The 8,458-nt window shown below is 42.1% G+C and overlaps 5 non-coding genes and 3 pseudogenes across 5 annotated transcripts; all 8 read left to right on the top strand.

Annotated features, from left to right (window-relative positions):
* The first annotated feature begins 4,417 nt into the window (after nucleotides 1-4,417).
* LOC132043441 (5S ribosomal RNA) lies at nucleotides 4,418-4,535 on the top strand. The gene has a single exon (XR_009411806.1). It is a non-coding gene; the product is annotated as a 5S ribosomal RNA (ribosomal RNA).
* A 214-nt stretch (nucleotides 4,536-4,749) lies between these two features.
* LOC132043445 (5S ribosomal RNA) lies at nucleotides 4,750-4,868 on the top strand. Its single transcript, XR_009411807.1, has one exon. It is a non-coding gene; the product is annotated as a 5S ribosomal RNA (ribosomal RNA).
* A 224-nt stretch (nucleotides 4,869-5,092) lies between these two features.
* LOC132043444 (5S ribosomal RNA) lies at nucleotides 5,093-5,211 on the top strand (annotated as a pseudogene).
* Nucleotides 5,212-5,449: 238 nt separating this feature from the next.
* Nucleotides 5,450-5,566, top strand: LOC132043448 (5S ribosomal RNA). The gene has a single exon (XR_009411810.1). It is a non-coding gene; the product is annotated as a 5S ribosomal RNA (ribosomal RNA).
* A 221-nt stretch (nucleotides 5,567-5,787) lies between these two features.
* Nucleotides 5,788-5,906, top strand: LOC132043442 (5S ribosomal RNA; annotated as a pseudogene).
* Nucleotides 5,907-6,122: 216 nt separating this feature from the next.
* LOC132043443 (5S ribosomal RNA) lies at nucleotides 6,123-6,241 on the top strand (annotated as a pseudogene).
* A 561-nt stretch (nucleotides 6,242-6,802) lies between these two features.
* Nucleotides 6,803-6,921, top strand: LOC132043446 (5S ribosomal RNA). Its single transcript, XR_009411808.1, has one exon. It is a non-coding gene; the product is annotated as a 5S ribosomal RNA (ribosomal RNA).
* A 537-nt stretch (nucleotides 6,922-7,458) lies between these two features.
* Nucleotides 7,459-7,577, top strand: LOC132043447 (5S ribosomal RNA). Its single transcript, XR_009411809.1, has one exon. It is a non-coding gene; the product is annotated as a 5S ribosomal RNA (ribosomal RNA).
* Nucleotides 7,578-8,458: the final 881 nt, after the last annotated feature.

The following is an 8,458-nucleotide window of genomic DNA, read 5'->3' as shown; positions in this document are numbered from 1 at the left end:
GAATTTTAGCATTTGATGCAAGGTCGAAGGTACCGCCCTCATGACATGTAACCACGATCTTCCGAGCAGGGCATTATATCTCATTTCTCCGTCGATGATATAGAATTTTGTGTACTGGACTATACCGGTCGCATTCACAGGTAGTGTAATTTCACCTCTTGTAGTTTCACACGCCATTTTCAACCCGTTTAGGACATGGGCTGCTGGTACAATCTGATCTAACAGTCCCAGCTGCTCCACTACCTTCCATCGGATAATGTTGGCCGAGCTACCTGGATCAATCAAAATACGCTTCACGTGAGTTTTATTTATAAGGACAGAAATTACCAAAGCATCATTGTGGGGTTGAATGATGCCCTCTGCGTCTTCGTCACTGAAGGAGATAAATTCATCTGGTACATAGTCCTTGGTTCTCTTCTCTCGAGTAATCGAGAACTTTGTCTTCTTCATCATTGGACCTCGGGGTATTTCCACTCCTCCGATGATCATGTTGATCATATGTAGAGGTTGCTCTGGTTCGTTCTTCTTGCTGGGTTCCCGATTTTTGAAATGATTCTTTGCTCTCTCACTTAGGAATTCCTAGAGATGACCATTCTTTAGTAGTCATGCCATTTCACCCCTTAGCCCTTTACAATCGTCGGTTCGGTGTCCGTGAGTACCGTGATACTCGCATATCAGGTTCGGATCCCGTTGTGAGGGGTCTACTCGCAACGGCCTTTTCCATCTCACTCCTTCAATGCTACTAATTGTGGATACGATGGCTGTTGAGGTGACATTGAAGTTATAATCAGATAACCTCAGACTTTCACCGGTTTCGGTCCCCCCAACGGAGCTGTTTCTAAATTGTAAACCCTTGCTCCCCGAACAGCGATCACTTCGTCTGTCATTTCTCGCTGTACTGAGACTGAGACCACTCCTTCCCTTATCCGATCTGAAGGCGAACCCTTCAGGTTGAGAATATGGATGATATCTATCGCTCGGTGGTTGGAACTTCATTTCTGCTATCCTCTTTAATCCATCCGAATTTTTTATCCGATTAATCGGACTGTGGAAAACCTCGAGTGATCATCCTCCACTCGTATTTGGACTCGTACCGTTATGGACATACGCGAGTAAATAGCTTCGAACTCCAATAGGTTTTCTTTAAGCTTGAGGGAAGCGTTTGAACTTCAGGGATTAAGTCCCTTCGTGAAAGCCTGAGCCGCCCACTGATCGGGAACCGGGGAAAGCAATATCCTTTCCTTCTAGAATCTTGTCACGAACTCTCTGAGTCATTCGTCGTCCTTTTGGAAGATCTTAATGTGTCGGCCTTTCTCGCCTGCACTTTCCGGGCCCTGACATGAGCTTTTACGAAGGCATTTGCGAGCAACTCGAAGGACAGAATTGAGTGCTGGGGAAGCGTGCAATACCGCTGCATGGCTCTTGTAGTCAATGTTTTAGCATTACCGACTCAATTTCATCGTCTTCTAGATCATTACCTGTTATGGCACAGATGTAGGCGGTTATATGTTCTTGCGGATCCGTTGTCCCGTTATATTTCAGGATATCGGGCATTTTAAACCTTTTTGGTATCAGTTTTGGAGCCGCACTCGGTGGAAAAGGCCTCCGGACAATATACTTGGCCTCTGGTCCGGTCAGAATCGGTGGTGCACCCGGAATCTGATCCACTTGGAAATTATAGTCTTCCACCATCTTTTTGTTAGAGTCGATCCGTTTAGACAGCACCTCCAACATTCTTGTCACCTCGATAGATCCATCAGGCACCAACTGCTCTCGATCGTTGCTTACCTCAATTTCCCTATGGGCTAGTGTGGGCCTTCAGTTTGGTTCCGCCTTCTTGACCTCGTTGTTGTTCCTTTGGAGTTGGGAAGTAGCCGCATGGTGTTGGTTCATGGTTACCTGTTGTTCCTGCAATAAATCATAAATCATGGGTAAGTTAATCTCCTCCCCCCTTTCTTCGTTTACCCCACGAGCAGTTCCACTATCAGCGGGTGTATCTCCGCTATCGTAAATGGCTACGTTCTAGTTGGCAACACTCGCATCAGTGGGAGGGTTTTTGTTCGGATCACCCGGCGGCATGATGTTCAATAGTATCCCATTGTTGGTGTTTTCGTCGTGGTTGTCGTTATTCGCGTTGTTTACGTTTGACATGTCGAAGTTAACCTGAAACCAAAGATAAAAAGCAAAAGAACAAGTGAAAGCCGAATTGCGAACAAATCACCGCTTTTATCCTTAGCCCCACGGTGGACGCCAAACTGTTTTTCCCTTAAAAGGGTAACACTTGAATTTATAAGTGGTTTAAAGGATATGCGATTTAATTTGCTATAGAATGAAAAAAAACAAAACAATAACGTAACATAGATTGCGAATAAAAGAGTAAGAATGTCACGACCCAACCAAAGGGCCATGACGGGGACCCGGAACTATCCTACCGAGCACCTCTGAACATGCATCTCATAATCATCTCTAGGTGGACACAAAGATAGCTCATGGGATCGATGATACTGCAGGCATATGTCACAAGATAACGACACATTTCTATATAATCCTCAACAATTATGCTCACCATCACAAGCCGATAAGGTACGCCAAAATATCATAGAAATAGCCTTGAAATTGGATGCAATGAACAGCCCAGTCTGCGGCTTGAATTACTCGGACCAAACTGTGAGAATTCTTATTACTTTTATGCTTAACAGAACTTTCAGAAACAAGTAAATATAATCGTGTAGTGGATGGTGAAAAACTGATGATGGAGTGAAGATTTATTCCCCTCCCTATTTATAGTACAAGAATTTACATTCAACAAGGTAACTAAATCAATTAGGGATAAGGATCCCCGAAATCTTGGGTTTGACAACTGTCCACCACGCCATGTGGAGTGAAATCCGCAACGGGCTGGATTTCTCGCACCATCGCCAACTGCGGGTCTACTCTTCGGAAATTGTCGGGTTCGATCACTCCTATCCGATTTAGCCGAGCTCTGCTATCCGTTGCTTCTTACCCTTAGTTCGGATCGTTGGGCCTTGGGTCGAGGTTGCCGACCCCGTTTTTTAGCGTATACAGAAATGCTGAGAAACTTTTTAATTTTTTCTGTGTGACAACACTACTATTTAAATTCTTCCTACCAACATTCAGTGAGAATAGCCACTGAACATTTTTCAGTGGGAAATTCCAGCGGGACAATAAGATTTTTTAGTAGTGTCTCTTTCCTAAGATCTATTAATAAAAAATCATTCTTCTTTCTCAAGTTTTGTCTAAAAATTAGAGGAGTTAAGTGACTAAGTATGTAGAAGAATATATTGTCGTTAAAGGTGAGATCGAATATATTCCATAATGAAATTGCAGTATTTCAGATAACATATCAAGAATTAGACAAATTTCATCAATTCAATCCGAATAAAGATTTAACTAAAAGCCCCAAGGATGGAGGGAACTGCATATGGGCCTATCTCATTACATAATGAAGTGGAGACCATGAAATTGGTCCCTAGAGGAGGATGAAATTGCATATCATGATAACGTATAAAGTACGTAATTTCGAAAGGGGCCTTTTTGAATTAAATTAAGGCACATTGTGGTCCAATTCTCAAGTGGTGTTTGGTATTCTCCATAACCTTACAAATAGAAATAATTGTCAAAATCAGTCACTTGGTTTCTTTTGTTTGGATCCACAAAGATGAAAAATTATCATCTATTAAAGGGATAAACATTGATTAATTAAAGATTCAAGTCCTGGTGCTTCTTTACCCTTTATTTCTGTTTAGCAAGAATATGTATTAATATAAATGAAACCATGAAAGGAGGAAAAGACAGAGAAATTCGGGTGTTATATATTACTCCCTCCTGTTCAAAAAGAGTGTCTATTTCACCTTTATTTTTTTGTTAAAAAAGGGTGTCTACTTACCAAATTAAGAAAGAATTGACCTATTTTTCAGATTTGCCCTTATTAGGTGTTAAGTGACGAAGTCTCAATACCTATTTAATTAGGGGTAGTTTAGTCAAATTACCTAATTTTACCTAGGAATTAGCATTTTCTTAAGGGGTATGCAAAAAGCTAAATAGACACTCTTTTTTAACCGGATGGAGTAATTTTTTTTCTAATGTGAAATACGTAAAATTTCGAGGTCTCATCAATACAATTTGGTTGTAAGTTTGTTCCTCTTTACAATTTATTTTAAGTAAAAGCTCATCACTCAACCAAATACAAAAGAGCCTAACCTTACCTTTGATGTATTTTTTTCGAAAAATAAGCTAGATCTCGGAAAAATACCTAAAATCACTAAAAGAATCGCATAAAACGGATAACGGAGCGCAAAGTTACGCGTATTTAAAGGTTTGCACTTACGCTCCTTATTTTTAGAGAACGGGGACGGAGAGGAAAGGGTATAAGAGAATTTAGAGCGCTAGGACTGATGGATGCAATCATACCAGCACTACCGCACCGGATCCCATCAGAACTCCGAAGTTAGGCGTGCTTGGGCGAGAGTAGTACTAGAATGGGTGACCCTTGGGAAGTCCTCGTGTTGCATCCCTCCTTTTGTCCGGACTACGCTCATTTTGTCTGTTTAATATATTTTTTTCGGAAAAATAAGCTAGATCTCAGAAAAATACTCAACATCAAAAATAGAATTGCATAAAAGGGATAATGGAGCGCGAAGTTACGCGTATTTGCCTTATTTTTAGAGAACGCGGGGAGGTGGGGGGGGGGGTGGAGGGTTAAAGAGAGTTTAGAACGCTAGGACTGATGGATGCGATCATACCAGCTCTAACGCACCGGATCCCATCACAACTCCGAAGTTAAGCGTGCATGGGCGAGATTAGTGCTACGATGGGTGACCCCCTGGGAAGTCCTCGTGTTGCATCCCTCCTTTTGTCAGACTACGCTCATTTTCGTATGTTTAATATATGTTTTTCGGAAAATAAACTAGATCTCGAAAAAATACTAAAAATAGAAAAAAGAATCGCATAAAACAGATAACGGAGCACGAAGTTATGCGTATTTAAAGGTTTGCACTTACACACCTTATTTTTAGAGAGGGGGGGGGGGGGGAGTAAAGGGTGTAAGAGAGTTTAGAGCGCTAGGATTGATGGATTTAATCATACCATCACTAACGCGCCGGATCCCATCAGATCTCCGAAGTTAGGCATGCTTGGACAAGAGTAGTCCTAGGATGGGTGAACCCCTGGGAAGTCCTCGTGTTGCATCCCTCCTTTTGTCCGAACTACGCTCATTTTCATCTATTTAATATATATTTTTTTTGGAATAATAAGCTAGATCTGAGAAAAATACTCAAATAATAAAAAAAAGAATCGCATAAAAGGAATAAGGGAGCGCGAAGTTACACGTATTTAAAGGTTTGCACTTACTCTCCTTATATTTAGAGACCTTGGGGGAGGGGGGGGGGGAAGGAAAGGGTTAACGAGAATTTAGAACGCTAGGACTGATGGATGCAATCATACTAGCCCTAACGCACCGGATCCCAACAGAACTCTGAAGTTAAGCGTGCTTGGGCGAGAGTAGTACTAGGATGGGTGACCCCGGGAAGTCCTCATGTTGCATCCCTCCTTTTTTCCGGACTACGCTCATTTTCGTCTATTTAATATATGTTCTTCGGAAAATAAGCTAGATCTCGGAAAAATAATAAAATCAAAAAAAGAATCGCATAAAATGGATAACGGAGCCCGAAGTTACGCGTATTTAAAGATTTTCACTTACGCGCTTTATTTTTGGAGAAGGTGGGGGGGGGGGGACTGTTTAAGAGAATTTAGAGCGCCAGGACTGATGGATGCGATCATACCAGCGCTAACGCACCGGATCTCATCAGAATTGCGAAGTTAGGCATGTTTGGGCGAGAGTAGTCCTAGGATGGGTGTCCTCCTGGTAAGTCCTCGTGTTGCATCCCTCCTTTGTCTATATTCATTTTTGTCTGTTTAATATATTTTTTTCGAAAAATAAGCTAGATCTCGAAAAAATACTGAAAATCAAAAAACGAATCGCATAAAACGGATAACGGAGCGCGAAGTTACGCGTATTTAAAGGTTTGCACTTATGCGCCTTGTTTTTAGAGAGGGGTACGGGGAGGAAAGGGTTTAAGAGAATTTAGAGCGCTAGGACTGATGGATGCGATCATACCAGCACTAACGCACCAGATCCCATCAAAACTCTGAAGTTCGGCGGGTTTGGGCGAGAGTGGTACTAGGATGGGTGACCCCCAGGCAAGTCCTCATGTTGCATCCCTCCTATTATCTGAACTACGTGCATTTTTGTCTTTTTAATATATTTTTTTCGGAAAATAAGCTAGATCTCGGAAAAATACTCAAAATCAAACAAAGAATCGCATAAAATGGAAACCGGACGCGAAGTTACGAGTATTTAAAGGTTTGCACTTACGCGCCTCATTTTTAAGAGAGGGGGGGGGGAGAGGGGGTGAGGAAGTGGTTTAAGAGAGTTTAGAGCGCTAGGGTTGATGGCCAGCACTAACGCGCTGGATCCCATCAGAACTACGAAGTTAGGCATGCTTGGGCGAGAGTAGTCCTAGGATAGATGACCCCCTGGGAAGTCCTCGTATTGCATCCCTCCTTTTGTCCGGACTACGCTCGTTTTGGTCTATTTAATAGATGTTTTTCGAAAAATAAACTAGATCTCGGAAAAATACTTAAAATCAAAAAAAGAATCGCATAAAACGGATAATGGAGCGCGAAGTTACGCGTATTTAAAGCTTTTCACTTATGCGCCTTATTTTTAGAGAGGGGGATGGGAAGGAAAGGGTTTAAGAGAATTTAGAGCGCTAGGACTGATAGATGTGATCATACCAGCACTAACGCCCCAGATCCCATCAGAACTCTGAAGTTAGGCGGGCTTGGGCGAGAGTAGTACTAGGATGGGTGACCCCCAGGCAAGTCCTCGTGTTGCATCCCTCCTTTTGTCCGGACTACGCGCATTTTCATCTTTTTAATATATTTTTTTCGGAAAATAAGCTATATCTCGGAAAAATACTTAAAATCAAAAAAAGAATCGCATAAAACGGATAACGGAGCGCGAAGTTACGCCTATTTAACGCTTTTCACTTATGCGCCTTATTTTTAGAGTGGTGGACGGGGAGGAAAGGGTTTAAGAGAATTTAGAGCGCTAGGACTAATGGTTGAGATCATACTAGCACTAACGCGTCGGATCCCATCAGAACTTTGAAATTAGGTGGTCTTGGGTGAGAGTAGTACTAGGATGGGTGACCCCCAGGCAAGTCCTCGTGTTGCATCCCTCCTTTTATCCGGACTACGCTCATTATTTTTTTCCAAAAATAAGCTATATCTAGGAAAAATACTTAAAATCAAAAAAAGAAATGCATAAAATGGATAACGGAGCGTGAAGTTACGCATATTTAAAGGTTTGCACTTACGTGCCTTATTCTTAGAGGGTGGGAAGGGTTTAAGAGAATTTAGAGTGCTAGGACTGATGGATGCGATCATACCAGCACTAACGCATCGGATCCCTTCAGAATTCCGAAGTTAGGCGTGATTGGGCGAGAGTAGTACTCGGATGGGTGACCCCCTGGGAAGTCCTCGTGTTGCAGCTCTCCTTTTTCCCAGACTACGCTCATTTTTGTCTGTTTAATATATTTTTTTGGGAAAATGAGCTTGATCTCGGAAAAATACTCAAAATAAAATAAAAAAAAGAATTGCATAAAACCGATAACGGAGCGCAAAGTTACGCGTATTTAAAGGTTTTTACTTACGTGCCTTATTTTTAGAGAACGGGGGGGAGGAAAGGGTTAAAGCGAATTTAGAACGCTAGAGCTGATGTATGCAATCATACCAGCCCTAGCGCACTGGATCCCATCAGAACTCCAAAGTGAAGCGTGCTTGGGCGAGAGTAGTACTAGGATGGGTGTGTCATGACCCAACCCCGTAGGCCGTGACTAGTGCCCGAGCTGGACACTAGCATACCTACCTGTTAGCTATAATCAGTCCACAACTAGCATGATAAGAAACTTCTATATAAAAAGGCAAGATGTCGTCTCAAAACTGTCGCATATGTATATACATCAAGACAACTCCGCTCACCGCGAGTCACAATCGACAGATAACATCGTACATAAGCCGGCAAGGCTATCACAACATGTGGGTACACCCCAACCTAACATATAGGCAAGCCGACAAGGCTGCCACTACATACAACATCCCAAGATATATATATATATATATATATATATATATATATATATATATATATATATATATATATATATATACGCGCGCACAAGGCTGCGTTACCACGGGGGGTACGTCCCAAAACATAAATCATAGATACACAATCGAACGACAACTATATACAAACCCACACACATGTCTACGTACCCAAGCGCAGTAACAAAAGATTAAATGACGGGATCAGGCCCCGCCGTACCCCCGGATACACATATATACAACAAAGGATCCGTACCAAAAGCTAGGCTCC

The sequence above is a fragment of the Lycium ferocissimum genome, unplaced genomic scaffold (assembly GCF_029784015.1).
Source record: "Lycium ferocissimum isolate CSIRO_LF1 unplaced genomic scaffold, AGI_CSIRO_Lferr_CH_V1 ctg24642, whole genome shotgun sequence".
In the NCBI taxonomy this organism is placed as follows: domain Eukaryota; kingdom Viridiplantae; phylum Streptophyta; class Magnoliopsida; order Solanales; family Solanaceae; genus Lycium; species Lycium ferocissimum.
Note: the sequence above shows the minus strand (reverse complement) of the source record. Positions and strands in the feature narration are given on the sequence as shown.